Here is a 17,202-nt window from a genome sequence, read left to right as displayed (position 1 = left end):
GTTAAATCAAAATCATTATAAAAACCACAATAATAGGCTCACTGTGACGTTAATACCTCTCTGGGCGTGTCAGTCAAAAGGGAGCTTGAGCCCTTAGTGAAGGAAGGAAATGATAGATATAGGACTTGGTTAGATTGTGTAAGTGTACTGATGAAATGGCTCATCTGGATAATTCACAATTAAGGCAGTTTTAAGTTGTATTGCCTTATTTTTTAATTTTAATTTATATACGTATATATATATATTAACAATGTTGCACAATTAAGGCATTTTTAAGTTGTATTGCCTAATTATATATATATATATATATATATATATATATACATATATACACAGGCAGACGGACACACGGATGGATGAATGGATAGATGAACGGACGGATGAGCAGACAGATGGACGGATGATGTATTCTAGCAACAACAAAAGTGTTTCCTTCCACAGTGCAATGTGTCGTTGATTTTGCCCGAAGTTGTCAGTAATGCGTGTGAAATGCATGTTGGATTAGTTGGACTTTGCGTTTTTGCTGTTGAAGCATGACTCTTTGACCGCACTTCTTCATGAGACACACCTGGCAACTGGCTGGTGTTGTTGTTGTAAGGGCAAATAGTTGGTGAAGCTTCAAACAGCAGATAGGCAGCATACCAGGAAAATGACAGTACAGTACAGTACTATACTAACTTTCTGATGTGCTTGCCAATTTCTCAGTCAGAAATACAGATAGCAATTGTCACCCTTGGCACATTATAAATCTAGCGCCAAGTTTCTCAATCATTACTGAACCAAGGCACATATTTTACATTTATAAATCTTTTGACACCCCATCGTACCAAAATGTCACGGAACAATCATAAAGGTAAATTTGGTACTTATTTTGAAAAAATTTAAATGAAAAAAACTGCTTGAATTCTATCTTGTTTCTCAACTATGTTGCCAAATGACTGGCTAAGGTATATATATATATCACAAATATTAATCAAATAACTAAAAACATGTTTTGGTTGGTGAAAAAATTAATTATAAAAATGCTTTAGTCGGTGCTTTAATCCATCATTTTTTTGAAGTTCCTCGTCATTCATCAGTAAATGGGCGTCCATCCGTGATGGACTGACGGACCTTCCATCAGAACATACGGAACGTGTAACACATCCTGTCAAAGGACAGGCCTTCAAAATAAAAATAGTATAATAAGACATCACTTTGGCGTTTGACAGGATGTGTCCAAGCGAAATAATTGGCCTGTTTTTTTAATGCTGGGACTGAAAAATATATATATATATATTAAAAAACGGAATGATTAAAACCAGGGCATACAAAAAAAAATCAAAGCTGCACTGTGCTTTCTTGAAATCAATTACTTTGTCTCTTCCAGTGACCATCTGAACACAGAAAAGTACGTCAATAGTTGGATTCCAGACTTGCAAACCGTTTCTAGGTGGGTGTTCCGTGTACACTTAGTAGGCACAAAGAAATATCACGGAAGTTGGTTTTGAGGCCCGTTGAAGAGGAGGACCAACGCACAAGCTGCAGATACAATCAGAAATTGTGATACAGCATAAAAAACTACAAAGGACCGCGAGTGATCATTTGAGTGATCTCCTGATGTGAAACACGCTGCACCACACTCAGGTGTGACTCATCTGAAGGCAAGCGCAGCCTGAAGCACAGCACAGTCACGCACATCAAACAAAACAATCAGCGTCGTAAAGTTGTTGTTTTCGGAAGATTTCGGTAGATTTGGACGGCCGACTTGCTAGTTGGGACAGCAAAGTGACAAGCGAGGCCCTTGCGTGGGAGAGCTATGTACCGACATGCTGGGCGCGTGCGATAATCAGTCGGCGCCGTATCTTAAAGTATGTAGGCGGTAATGCCTTGAAGGGGAGAAATTTAGTGTCGTGATTCCCAACCACTGACGTGCTAACGCCTGAAACTGACAGCTGAGTTGGCGCTTGTCAAAGGTTCTCTGAGGAAAATCCAAGAAAGTTACAGGGATTCCCAATCTTAGTCTGGTTATACGTTCAACGTAGTTGATTTGCTTGGAGCATTTGAGTTGAGTTTTAGCTGATGTGGCTTAAATTTGGTCGAAACTCACGCCTGATTCGACCGTAAATACTAGGGATGCACCGAAAATTCGGCCACCGAAACTTTTCGGCCGAAAATGACCCAAAAGTGCATTTTCGGTTTGTGGCCGAAAGACCTAAATCACCGAAACAACACGGCCGAAACTTGTGATGACGTGAGCAAACAGCGCAGCCAGCACGCGGGAAAACGGGATAAGAGCCAGCATGTCTGCGGTGTGGACTGATTTCACTATCTCAGAGAAAGACCCACGGATAGCGATTTGCAAAACATGCAATGCTGAAATTTCAAGAGGGGGTGCATCTGCAAAAAGTTTCTCCACGTCGGGTTTAATTCATCACCTGAAATCCAAACATCCCGATCGCCATTCTGAATATGAGAAGAAGGCGACACAGAAAAGGAAACTGACACCGAGCACGCCCACTCCGTCTGTGGCGGACGTTTTTGAAAAGGCAAGAAAGTTTGTGCATCCACAATTCTTGGTGGGTTTGTTGTTGATAAAGGCTATGGTAACCATTGTTTTGATACACTTTTATGTTGTACACACAGAACAAAATTTAAAAGGCACTTGACTTATGCACTTTGTGTTTTTATAAGAGAACATATTTCATTTTACAGTCTTTCAGCAGGCCAGTCAGTTATAAGCCTGTAAATTATTATTTAATGTACACATGAGTGGGGTCAAGTTAAACATTTTATTTTTATTTTATTTTTGAATTTTAATTTATATTGTGCATTGTTGTAATGTCAGTGCTAAATAAATATTTTCATACTTTTGTAACTGGTTTATTGCAATGCCTTGATTTTAGTGAGGTTAGTACACATGTAGCCATAAATGCTGTGGTTCTAATAACTGACATAATCATTTCTTTCGGTGTTTCGGTTTTCGGCCTTGGTTTCCTCATTTTTGGTTTTCGGTTTCGGCCAAGAATTTTTATTTCGGTGCATCCCTAGTAAATACTGATGTCTTGATGTACTATGTCCATATATTATTTTTTGGGTGGTACCTTGGCTTAATGAAGACTGGCAAACTGCACGAGTGTTGAGAGTTTCTTCAACTGACTTCCCTCCTCGGCACGCATGCGACACCACCCGGTGGGTGTGGTCCAGCCTTTCGAGAATGCGTGTAGGTGTAACCCAGTCTTTAAAAATAGCACAGGGGAGGACTTGGCTGTCACCATGAGACAAATGACAAATCGTCCGCGTGCTTGTGTTTACAGTGTATTTATGTCAGGAAAGACCGTGTGAACGTTGCTTGATTGTGTCAAGCACAGGCATTGCAGGAGTGTGTGACGGCTCCCTCATCCGAGACGGAGACACACACGACCGAGCCATGACAAGAATGTGCGCCATCGTGGGAGCAGAGAAGGTTCACGCAAGCTTGCAAACAGCCAGAATAAAATGGATGGAAATGTACAGCACAAAATTGGACACATTGAAAGCTGGCGCAAGCACGGGTCACTCAGGGAAAATTCACAAGCTTGATAAAAGACATTATAAAACAATGTCTGGTAGCTTAATGCTAACTTCTAATGGGAAACTCCATTGACAGCTGAGCTAAATTAGCAACAATGTTAACTGCTGGAGCTGCGACGTATACAAACAGCACGCAGCCTTATTGTCCGTCACAGCCTTCAGCTAAGGCCATCGGACCATTTTCTGTAGCACTTCTACTCACTAGGGCAGGGTCCATCTGCCGACCAATCACGTCATATTTGTGCCACTTAATTTGCATTTTGTTTATAATTGATTGGTTTGTGCCATGCCCCATGTGTCATCTGTCTGTTTGGCAGTTGTCTAATTTCACAAAGAAAACGCCCTCTATTACAATGTTCAAAGCAGACCTTATTAAAATCAAATATTGTTTTTGGACTTCCATCCAACAACAATTATATTCTCGTCTACTGTTGACAAACAGAACCAAACATTTTTTTTGGACGGAAGTTGCTAAGTAACCGCAATTGCTGGGATTTATGTCTTGAAATTTCTACAAGGTCAATTTAGGGCTTGTGATGAGCAGCTGCTGCTCTGTGCTCAGTCCCTCGATCAAAACTAAAAGCGAGTTAAAAAAAAAAAAGTTTGAAGAGGTTTGCATAGTTCATGCTCTGCAGTGCACAACATTAAGGAATGTATCAAGCAATTTGAGGTGTTGCATGGAAAGACAAGAAAAGTACAAGTTGAACACAGCTGATCGATGACTGCTTTTAAAATTGCCAAATACATCACATTCATCCTGTCCACAAAATTCGGCAAGCCATTTTGTTTTGTGGTAAATAATCATGGAAGAAACTCATGAGTGTGTGTGTGCGTGTGTGTGTGTGTGTGTGTGTGTGTGTGTCAGCCATGTCTGCAGGGTGAGGTGGCGGCCGATGCTTTGGCAGCAGGTCTGGCACGTCTTTCAGGCCCGAACCTGCACACAGGGCGAGAAAAGAGGAGCCGAGTCATCATATAGGCTTGTTGTCCTGGCGTCATATATTTCACTTTATTTCACTTCGCCATCCCATAAATGCCCAAACGAGCATCGCAGCAACATTGTCCCCTTGACATGTAAATGTCGCGTGTAAATGTCACATTCACAGCAGCCACATTTCGCAACAGATTCAAGAACAAATGGTGCAACACATCCAGGAAATGCCAGTTCATAATTTTAAGGCTGAAAACAACATCGGATGTGTTCATCCCTTAATTCATGCCAGTGTGCCAGTCAACTCTGAAAATGTAATTTCCGACACAAATTCTCTTTTCGAAAGGATTATTAGATTTCATGACCAAGTCTAAATTAAGTTGAAACTGGCAACAATTTCTATTTTTCCAGCGTTGATTCATCTTATGAATTGTGTTTATTCAATATCCTCTCCGATAATGTCGTCGCGCGTTTACGATTCCGTGGAATGGTGCTTATACAGTTTAGGTGAAATTTCTGTCCATCTGTAAAAAAAAAAAATCCCAGGTGAGATATGTGCCTCATTTCAATTAAAGTCGGGAAATTGCACCAGTACACCCTGCTGCTTTTTAATAGAACTTAATGATGATAATAATAATCATAATAATAGGAATAGTTTGTCTTAGCTCGTTGCGAAACATGTTTGTTCCTGCGCTGTCACTGTGCTCCGGAATGTGTGGGAAGTATTGCGGCAAACAGTTTTCGCATCACAATCGGCAGGTTAATTAAGAGCTTTTGCCCAGGACAAGTGTTCAGTGTCAGCACGTGAGCTGCTCAGTCATCGAGATGCTTTACTTGGCGTTACATTTTCCAAAAGAGCAAAAACCTCAGCCTGCAGATGAAAGGGTTCCCTGAATCACATCCGCATATGTCTATGGTAGAGTAGAAAACTTTCCACCATGCCGGTGTACTTTTAAAGAGAGTCTGTGTCGCCCGAGGCGAGCAATTACTCCACATTGTAACCACGACACAAAAGTGACTTTAGCGAGTGTATCAACTGCGTAACCTCAAAGGAAATCTCCATTCAGGCGCTCATAAAAGAACGTCTCATGAGCCGCGATGCGCCGAGGGATTAGCGAAGACAAGCAGGTGAAGTCCTATGGCTATGCGCGTTTGCTCAGCTGAACGCCGCCGCGCCCAAGTAACCCAAGGTCGGGGATGTAGCGCTCCATTTTGCTCTTTTTCCACCCTTCCGCCTTGCTATTCTTTATATTTGCACAGGTGAGAGGACCACAGCCCAACAGGTGTGGGCCTTGAAAGTCCGGTTTGCCTGGCTGGCTGGAAGCTGTGTACTCTCGACGGATGGATGGATGGATGGATGGATGGATGGATGGATGGATGGATGGATGGATGGATGGATGGATGGATGGATGGATGGATGGATGGATGGATGGATGGATGGATGGATGGATGGATGGATGGATGGATGGACAAATTGATGATTTACATAGACGGATTGAGTGGATGGGAGGCTGGCAGCGTGGGTGGTAGTATCTTTCCAGCCAGCGCTTTTGTCCATAGAGACAGACAGCAAACACACTAACATTGAAAAACTGAGATGTACTGTCAGTGAATGATGCACTCTAGAGATTATTAGTCATAATGGCCTTCGGGGTGGGAGGCAGCAGAGCAGTGAGGCTGCGTTGAATGTAACCCTGTGCGCAAAAAACTTGCACACAGTATGAATACCTGTTATGTAGTCAGTAAACCCCAACAACACTCGTTCGAGGAAACTCATTTTTAGAAATGAAATTTTCAGGCGTAAGCTCAATTTCTTTGTTTCCAACTAGATATCAAATTTTGAGGGTAACGATGGAAAATCTGTGCAAAGATGAGAATTTATTGAGCTACAAGGAGGACAGATTTTTTTTTAAATCTGATCTAACAACCGCTTCAGTGAAAATATCCCGCGACAACCCGCTGTGATGTATTCCAGTTGAACAAGGTGTTCCAACTAATTTTGAGGACACGCCTTCAGCTTTCAAATGAGAGACACTGTTCATGATTTAAAAGCCTCGTTTTACATTTGTAACCATTGGAATGTTCTGTTCAAAACAGCAACACTAAATGGGAGTAATGTGGTGGGGTGAGTCGATTATAACTTAAATGTGGGAAAAGCACCTCAGTAGTTTTTGCGTAAACTCGTTCAAGTACAGGGCAACGAATGTCAGATGCACATAAAAATTGGTTGGGGCAGGACACAAAACCATCACACACAAACTGAGGCCAGGTGCGACGTGACAGAGATGTGTCGGGTAATTGTCGGGAGCAAGGTGGAGCGGCGCGGGAGTGGTAAAAGTGAGATGAGCTGTGGTTTGCTCCCGTCGGGCCAAAAGTTCAAAGTGAGGCAGGACAAACAGGTAACCTTAGACGCCATGTGCAACGCCTCTCACGTGTTCCGCTCATTGTCTTTCACCGAGCCCAAGCTCGGGTTTCTGGAGCGCGCCGATCTTCCTGGGATAACCCGCCCACCCCTGCCCATTCTTCACCTTGGACCCCCAAGTCCCGCCCCTGCTGAAAGTAAACACGGAAATACAATAGGTGCAAGCGCACAGACGTATAATGTCAATATGTGAGTATAAGATAAACAGCCGACCTGAGTTCACACGCACGTTGAGTGATTGCTGACCCAGATGACAAATGCAGAGCTGGTAAAAACACATTTGTTTAGGTCGGAGTGGCAGTCCGATTACATTGTTTGTATTAATAATTTCATATGTATATACTAGCTGTGGCTAGAAAGTAAAGTGTGGAGAGTCTCTGTCCCCGAATTGCGCAATCTCAAAATATCCAGTCTCTTTCTCCTTTAATATACAACACTGCAATACAGTTTATGCTGTTTGGAGAATCAAAAGCCACACACAACTTCTAATCGGCAATCGGTTGAAATGGCATTTGTGTTATCTTTCAACCAAACTGAGCACACTGCAACGGGTGACTGGCACGTGTTGAGAATTGTGCATTTTGTGAGTGAAGTAAGATCCGAGTAATGGCGGGTGGCGTGGTATGTCGATTGAAATGTGACATAATGCTCTAAAACTGGAGGGACGAGTTTTCACTCAGCATAATTTTCTCATTACACTCACGTCAAGGAGAGTCGTTCAGCCACTCGAGGACAGAGGACATGTTCACCCCAGGCAATATTCTCGATCTCCCTATGTACGTATATGCGTGCCTGGCTCTACCTCACTCCAATAGTCTCCCTCTTTGTTTGTTTACCTCTTTTAACACGTCTTAACAGTCTCATTACCACTCCAAAAACACCCTTCTGTTAATTTTCTGTCTTCTTCTTATTATTATAGAGTTGCGACTATGCCTATCCAGGGAAAACCCGATCATAGGTCACATGCATCCATCCGTCCGTCCATCCATCCATCCATCCATCCATCCATCCATCCATCCATCCATCCATCCATCCATCCATCCATCCAGCCCTAGGTTTAATTTGGAATTTTGCATTATGGTTAGTTTTGATTTAGTTTTGATTTCAGTTTTTTATCATTGAGTTAACTCGTTTTTAAATTGTGTGTATTTGTAGTGAAAGATTTTGTGTAATAGAGTGAAGTAAACAACAATTCCCAAACAACTGCTCAACTATCCTTCCTCATGACCAAATAGTCAAACCGAAATAAATATGATCAAAAGACGATTTCAAAGTAACCCCAAAAACCATCGAAAATAAAATTGATTGACAAGGATGAAAACGAGAGACATATTATAGTTATCTTTCTAGATGTGGAATGTATTTTCAGTTGGATATCCTTTTAATTTAATTTTGTTGATTTGAAAACGAGTTATTTGTCAGTTTGTTTTTTAGCTTTTACTGTATATAATATGAGGTGCTCATACATTTATTTGGGTTGACAGTCATAATGGCCCTCCGAAAGAAGCTATGACTACAATGCGGCCCGCAAAAAAAAGAGTTTGACACCCCTGATCTAAAGTAACATTCTGTCAGTTATGCTAGTGGATCACATTGCTGCTGAATTCATGGGAAATGTGTTGCTACTTATTACTCATCATATCAAAGTTAACCTTGAGACCAAGTCAGGTTCTCCTTTGCATGTGTGAGCCCCTCGGGAGCCCCAGGGTGCCACGCCGAGGTGTGAATGCTAACACGGCCCAATCCGTATGCCACAGAGAAAAAACAATCCATGCTAATCTGCTGCCCCAGACAGGAGTCCAGTTAGGCCAATCAGCGGAGGAATCATCAGGAACGGCGGGGGCTCACGGAAGCCCAGATCGGGGCGCCTGATTGCGGGACGGGTGATTTGCGGCCCCAGAACAATGATGGCTGCCCAGCTCAACGCCAGAGGAGGCTGCACCACAAACTCACCTGACACTCAGACCAAAGTCTTGTATGACGTATTACCTGAAAGCTATATTTGGGTTAAAGTAAAGAAAATCACTTTGATAGAAGAAAAAGTCTTTGGCATTTGTCCCAGATAATCAGATGTAATTTTCTGATATTAAATGTACTTGTAAATAATGGAAATTAAAAGTAACAAAATCAAAGGCAAAATGGCCGCCCTGATGGTTAAAAACTTTATTCATATTCCGTGTTTAGACTAGTGGGAACACATGGAACACGTTTATTGTAAAGAAAATGTTTGACTTGACATTACCGTTAAGTTCATTACATTAACTTCAGTGGTGTAAAGATGTTGAAGTTGTCCGCATGTTAGCTAGCACACATTAGCTTGGCTATCACGCGATTCATGTGCCTCAACAAGCTCATAACTGAAAAAAAGATGACATTCGGACTGCACTGGATTCTTTCTCTAACCACATTGCGGTTTTTCAGAATGGCTGGGAGCTTTAGGGCGCCAATAGTTCTACCACGACAGAATCAGCAGTAGGTGATTTCGCGGGACTTCTCATTTAGTTTTCTGAGGTTCCGGGATTTTGTCAGTCAACTATTTGCAATAACTTTACGCTAACAAACTCTTTGTAGTCTAAAAGAGGTTCACTTGTCTCCTTCAACGTAACAAGGAAGTGGAGGGGTGTTGAGTCCGTGCCCGCCAAGTTTTCACCTAAACATTCCCCTGGGGCTTGCATTTGACCCTCCGCATTTCAACCAAAACAACACAGCAAGCCACTTCCTATGAACTGGGCCTAGATAAAACGGGAAGCTACCTTGTGCCCCGCAGCACAATATGGTAATACCACGGGAATGACTGAGGTTTGCCTGAATTGGAAGGGGGGCGGGGGTTCAGATCTTAAGCGTGCATAAGGGAGTATTCTTTATATTGCCCTCCCTTTGATCTGCAGTCATCATTTACCAAAGGGATGGAAGTCCAAAGGTTGAAAGTTCACTTCAAAGTGACTCTCAAAAGTTCCCGTAAGTTAGCAAAACACTAGCTCATGCATGATAAAACTTTATAAAAAACAAATGCATGTTGAGAACTGTATATATTGTGACAAGTCACACCACAAAAACAACTACGACTGTCTATGACCTTTAGGGGTCGTGGCCTAAAGACGTCAGATCATGTCTCTGCGAGCGTCTGGACTTGAATTCTGATCAACTTCAGCTGCTTGAAAATGTTCTTCGTTTGTGCTTGTGAGTTTGGATATGGAAGTGTCAAAACAAACCGGCTTGTCCAAGATCCCATCTGCAGGGTAACGCTTAACTTGCATTGAGAAACACCTGATGCGTACGTTGGAATTTTATCCACATTAGGCCTGACTTCAATCATAACATACAGGTATGTGATTCCATGACGTGTACAGTATGCCAATTGTATTTCTGCAAAGCACGCATTGGAAATCCAGCCTATGGTGTGCTTCAACAAGATCATTTTTCATGAAATATTTTAAAACAATACTTGGCAGCCACACTTGTGACTCAATTGAAATTGGCTAACTGATTGTGTCAGTCTATGTTGTGCAACATCACGTCACTGTTCTGCTATATTATTGTTCACTTTTCACACTTTGTACTTATTATCAGGCTGTTTTATAAATCTGTAGTTGTTATATATATAATTATGGAATATATAGCCGTAAAGTTAAAGCAGTTGACAGGTTGATGTAATATTTGAGCTTAAAATATGATATAGAATATGTACATTTACATGTATTTTGGTGAGTCCAGCAGAGCCACATTGCTTACATCCTGTAAATTACATTCCAGCAAAGGCGTTCAGGAAATAGCCTCGAGTCAAATCTGCTGTTGCACATGCCACTAACGTCGCAAATTACTGCTGTTGCACATATACATTTACTTCTTGGTTCATTGTTGTAGGAACTCTAAGTTATCAATGTTGTTGTCATATGGAAACCTTTTGAAAAGCCAAAGGAACCAGTTCTTACAAAGATGTTCTACTAATCTACTCTGGAAAGTGTGTAATGTTTAACGTTCGGAATTAGTGTGCGTTAGCAACCAATGTTAGCATACTTGCCTCCAGGATTCCAGCGAATCGGATGTAAAACTTGAGACGCCTTTCTAGTTCACGCAATTCTTTGTACCTCATTCCTAATAACTTTCAGTCATGACAGCGAACAGAGTTCACCAGAAGTCACCCAGAGTAAAATCAGTAATCCTGTGCCCTGAGTGCGCCTTCCTATAAATAGATAGACATTTACGTTGAAATATTTTATTTCAGTATTCCGTGTTCTCTTCGTGGGAGGTGGTGTTGGCTAACCGCCACTGATAGTGATCCACAGTAGATCGATACATACAGTATCTTAATAGCTCATTGTCTTCTCGTTGCCTCATCTTCTGAGCCCCAAAAAAATGTGCCATTGTCATGAAACTAATTAAAATGATTTGGCAAGTGTTTCAAAGTGCCAAGGCACTGAAGAAGGAAGGTTGCTCATCCTTCATGCATGTAGAGAAGTACAGTAGCACCATTAAGAAAGAGTCTTGGTGTTTTGTCAGAGCGAGGCAGCGCCCTGGCCCTGGCCCTGGCTGGCTGTGTCTTTCTCGCCGCGGGTCGTGTGTGGGAGTGGAACGTGCTTTGACGTACGATACCACACGTACACAACATTGCTCTCAATGTAGACAACAGACAGGTGTGTACTCGCACATGTGCAACCCCCTCATCGCCACCACACACCTTACAAGACAGAAGCAGTTTTTGTTTGAACCCACCCAAGTTTGTTGATTTTTCAAAGGATAAATAATAAATGACATTCTCAGTTTCAGATTTGGATTTTGCGTGTGGACGCTACGTATATGTGTGAGTATTGTTGTATGCACTTTCTGTGTTGCTGCTTTATTTGGTACGAATACGATTGGATGAGGTTGAGTAAGGTAGGTAGGTAGGTGGGTAGGTTGGTAGGTGGGTTGGTGGGTGGGTCAGTTGGTTGGACAGACGTATATCAAAACTATTTTTGATGTGTTTACACATGATCACATTTTGTGGGTTTTGTTTTCATATTAAAACACCAGTGCGTTAAAGTGTCTGAGCTCTAATAAATTATTTTTCTACTATAAGAGACTGGATGCTGTTTTGCTCCTCCCCCAAATATTCCCGAATTGTCACTTTGTTGTGTAAACGTGATCAAGCTTTGCCATCGTTGGCTGCTTCCTGTTTGAGACCCCGAGGGTGGTGGTGACTCATATCAGAGGGAGCTTCATCCTCTTGTTTGTCACCATGAGGCGAAACGACCTCCATCATCTGCTGCTATACAGTAGCCAGAACGAGGATGCAAGCGGGCAAGGAGAAGGACGAGGGGGGGTTAAGGGGTGAGGGACTCGATGGAAGGGTTTTAGGGTGCCTAGAGTTTTTGGGGCTGAGTGGGTCTATTTAGCCCCCAGCAGATTGCCCATCTCTCCTTCCCCCTCCCCTCCTCCTTCCAACCTTCTCCTCCCCCTGGCTTTTGTGTGCCCTGAGCCCACTCCTCCCCCTTTTGTCACCCGGGCATTCCGCTTTGGTTAGCACGCACAATGGGCGCTCAGTGCTCACTCTCCTGACACTGCATTCTGCATGTGCACCAGGGGAGTGGGCACGGGAGGGGGAGGGATATTGGGAAGAGGGGGTGGGTGGGGGTTAAAGGATGACAGCAACTCACCCCATGTGACCAAAATGCCAAGCATCAACCTTTTTTTCAAAGGAGTCGTAACTTTCACCGCAAGGCTCCAGATGGGCAGTAAACAGCAGTGCCCGCTTGGCACAGCGAAGCTCCATCCAAACAAGCAAACAGGTGTCTCGCATGCATCCTTTGCCCAATTGCTGCCCCCGTGTGTGTGTGCGTGTGCGTGTGTTCCCTTCATCTGCACGGCTCGCTACACAGACCAAATGGAATTTTAAGACCTGGGCTTCAGACTGTTTTGTTTTTTTCTACTCTTTGAGGGGGGCAGAAAACAATTAATTCTCACCCTCTGCACCCAACAGTGAAGAAAAAATAGCATCATTAAGTCTTTAACATGTTTATCAATGATCTGGAGTCCTTGTTGGCAATATCATTTAAGGAGGTGTGACATTTCTTGGCTCATACAGATGATTCCATTTCATTTTGATTGACACAATGTTGATTGAAATTGTGGTTATGATTTGCGTTGGATACTGAGTGAAGTGCAGTTGGGTTGGAATGAAGCTTGAAAGTGGTGAAGCTGGTCTCAAATGCTAAAATTGATCACCTGGGAAATACATAGATGACACTTTGCCTTCAGTAGCTGTCACATCTTCCTGTCACTGGGCGTTTCCACACTTTGACAACGAGGCACTCTAATAAAACATCCACGCCAGTGCCAAGGCAAATACAAGACAATGCCAGGCATGGAAACAATGTTGTGTCCACAATTTTTCTACTGCTTGATGACGTTGCTAACTCACAACTGGAATGCTTTTTTTTTTTTTTTTTTTTGAAGGCCTGACGTTTGACAGAATGTTATGCCAACGTGACCCCAATTTTTCCAAGTACAGCTTGATTGAGTTTATCTTAGTTGTGATTATACATAACTATTCTATGAAATCTTGCGACTACATCAGTGAATACATTTAAATACGAAATATTGGCAGTATTTAGTTTAGGGGCCGGGGGGGTACAGCGGGGGTTAGTTTGGGTTTCAAAGCCGCTGCTTGTTCGCCCATATTTCACACCGCAGTGACATCTTAAAGCCTAGACAAGCCTGCTTGCTTGGCCCTCTCCTTTACTTTCTCGGAAAAAAGGGGATTTGAGGAGTTAGGTTGTGGAGGGGGGGCACTAAAATATATGCAAATGGTTCCCCTGAGGGGATACGAATTTTATGAGTTTAGAATTTAGTTCAGCCAACCTGAATAATCAAATGTGGGAACAAAAAAAAAAGTCCCCCCCCCCCGAGTCCATACATCCCGACTCCCCCTCGGACCTGATCACCATCTCTCCATCCCTGTCCTCACATACGCAGTGGGTCCGAACTCTCATGAGAAGGTGGAAGATGAGGAAGGCTGTAAAAAAAAAAAAGAAAAAAAAAAGAGAAGGCTTGCCATACCTGATCAGGCACAGGCGCCGGCTTCCTGATTACGCCGCCATTTTCCCAGCGGGCCGCCAACGCCTCACCCTGCCGCCGTGAATATAGAGAGCCGGCGCTCGCTCTCATCTAACGGCCCAATTAAGTCACTTTTAGAGTGATTTTGTCTGCCTTCGCGGTCTACACCCTAAAAAAGACCCCAGCGAGTCGTGGCTTTTTTTTTTTTTGTTAGTCCTGTCCTCTGTTGCCATTTACAATGTGGGGGGTCTGGCATGCAGCAAGTTCTACATGACTGAACACAACATTACAACAGGTGGTGAATTAAAATAAGCGCTGTATGGAAAATGATCTTTTTGTAACACGTTTAGATTTGCAGCCTTGTCATTTAAATGGATGAATTACACACGATAAATTAGTTGATGAAAAAAAAAAAACACAATTCAACTCATCATTTCTCAACTGATTCATATCATTATTAATGTTGAAGATTTCCTTTTATTTAGATTTTCACATTTGCCACGAGAACAACAAAATGTGAAGGAGTCAACATTGCCGTGTGACAACTGACAGACAGGTTTTTAACTCAAGCCAACAATCTCACCTTTGACCATTTCTGCGTCATCCCAGATCATTTTAGTTCAGCGTCAGTACACCAATTGCTCCATTACAATATTTTGCTGATTGTCTAAAAAAAAATTCACATGGTTGATCACCAAAAAAAACAAGAGTTGGAGTAGCAAGTTCAGATCATAGTGAGAAAATGCTTCGCTAGTACATGAAGTTGAATTTTTCTTTTCTCTGACATATTGGTCATGCCTGAGTAGGCAGCATGTGAGGAAGTGGAGCAAAGACTTCCAATTAGATCATGTGTCAGATCAAGTTGATGCACAATGACACCAACCCAAACAAGATGTAGATCCCCACGCAAATCTGCTTAAAATCGATGCCCCGCTCCCTCCTACCCTTCTTAACCCCCCCCCCCCTCCCCTCCTGTGTCAAACGGCATTACGTCGCATTGGAATATGGCATAGCGCCATATCCAACACATGGTGTGGACCTGTTGCTTTTGTGTTTCCAGTGCTGTCTAATGACCAATCCCCCCGCCCCACCGCCCCCCACACGACGCTCCCCCCACACACTTTTACTCCATCCTCCAGTAGGCAAATCCTTCAGCTTTATTGCCCAGACTCAAGGGCTGCAGGTGCACCGGCCACAAAAGAGAGAGAAGGGGTTTTTGAGGGAAGGGGGGTGCTGGGAATAGAGAATGGTTAGTCGGCAGATAAGAGAGGAAGGAACCGAGACCCCCGCCCCACACACAACCACCCTCCCACTCTGATTTAACCTCTTCACCCACCCATCTCTTACATCCCCATCCTGCACGTTGCTATGGAAAGATGGAAGGAAGCTCCGTGCACTAGTACACTACACTAGTAACTCATCAAACAATCCAAGGCTCCGGTCTAGTTTAACGAGGTGGTGCACAGTTTTGCCTTACTAGTTTTGCTACTAGTAGTATGTACAAAACTCAAGATAGAGATTGAATAAATGAAGCTACTAGTGCATGACACACACTATACCCACTCGTTGAGCCAAGTAATGTTACAAGTGCATCATAGGCTTTATTTGTGCACTCGCAGACTAAATGTGGCATTAAAAGTTCGGGAAACTCATAACCGGTTAGACACAATTGTTGTACAAGTGCGTTGAATTGTCCTACTAGTGAAGAGAAAGAGGTACGTGGATCTGAAGATGGACACCCAGGCTATCGAATAAACGCTCAAAGGATTTCACACCAGTGCGAGCGATCGCACCTGGCACCACCGAGCCTTTGTGACTGTGTGTGTTTTGTGTGTGTATGCTGGTAATGTCCAGCAGCCTTTCATCTGAGCAAGCAGATATGGCCCCTAATGTACATCCCACCGTTGGCCCCCGACCGCCTACTCGCACTCATGAGCCGACTGATCGACCAATGAGATGTCTATAAAAACTGCAGCTGAGCTTCGAACCCCAAAGCTTCTAACGGTGAGTCAGACGTGCTAACTGCTAATCCAACATGCTAACTGCTAATCCACCAATTACTCGAAACTATGTACAGCATGCCATTGAGTTGAATTGAACAAGCCAATGGGGCCCCTATCCTTTGTTGTCTCAACACTTATCTGACTGTGTCAATCAAAAAGTCAGCGAGGTATTCCAAACCCGCATGTGGTGTCGTTTAAAAAAAAGCGTAAAGCAAACATACTAAGCCAATTACTTCCCGATTGTATTTTATTCAGACGACTGATCTTAAAACTGACTCAGAGCCAGTTACATATTATATACACCTCAAATTGTTGTCGACAAATTGAATGAAACAAAACCTCTTTCTTTGATGAGGTAGCATGGTGAGAGCGAGCAAAAGTACAAAAGTAGGGCAGACTCCACCACATTGCCACCAGCTGCCAAATGCACAGCAACCGTAGTAGAAGACATGCAACACACCCACTTCCAGTTTACGCAATCTGTTATTGCAAGCACAATTTAAAATCTTAGTGAGTGTGGACTCTGGAAGTTCACAAGCCGTTTTGCGGCCAAGGGAGCAAAGCGAGACACCCAACTCCTTATTCCCCGACCGGCCTTCCTCGTTCAGACACACCGTCGGGATGCGGAAGACAGGCAGGATCTCGCGCCTGCATCGGGTTGCTGGCACATGACATTGACTAACCAGGCCACGTTGCCCATGTTACTAGAGCTGCCATGTCTGGAACACGCCCACGGGGACAGGAATAACAGGCCGCTCCAGAACACAAGGATGTATCCGAGACATCGTGGCACCCTACCTGCCTGCTCACTTTCCTTATCTTCTGTCCTAATCGTCGGTCCCTTCCACCATCTGCTCCTACGGGTCCGCAGTAAAAAAACGCCACCGCCGTGTATAAGACGGGCTCGGTTTCATGGTGGACCACATTTCGGTGGTGAACGGACAACGAAAGAGCAAACCTAAGATAACTGGTCCGAGTAATATTTAATTGCATATTAGCAGGCAAAAAGAGGGACTGGCAAAGGGAAAAACGCTAGCAGTAATTCTACTTGTGTGCTAAAACAGCTTTAAATTGGGAATCTTTGTGGCGCTAATGTTGAAAATAAAATTATTAGTAAGGTTTTTCGACTAGTGCACACAATTGCCTTCCTACTAGTGAGGTGATGGATATGAAGGAGATGGAATAAATGCTTTCCGAAGCTGTCGAACAGCACACATGTAACGTGAAAGTGACTGAGGTTCAAGAATTGGGACGGAGTATTA

General features: G+C 43.3%; 1 long non-coding RNA gene across 1 annotated transcript; it reads left to right on the top strand.

Moving 5' to 3' along the window:
- Window positions 1–14,778: 14,778 nt before the first annotated feature.
- Window positions 14,779–16,964, top strand: LOC119128966. Its single transcript, XR_005099106.1, has 2 exons — window positions 14,779–15,941; window positions 16,649–16,964. It is a non-coding gene; the product is annotated as an uncharacterized LOC119128966 (long non-coding RNA).
- Window positions 16,965–17,202: the final 238 nt, after the last annotated feature.

The sequence above is a fragment of the Syngnathus acus genome, chromosome 10, assembly GCF_901709675.1.
Source record: "Syngnathus acus chromosome 10, fSynAcu1.2, whole genome shotgun sequence".
NCBI classification, from domain to species: Eukaryota; Metazoa; Chordata; class Actinopteri; order Syngnathiformes; family Syngnathidae; genus Syngnathus; species Syngnathus acus.
This window is presented reverse-complemented; position numbering and strand designations above follow the sequence as displayed.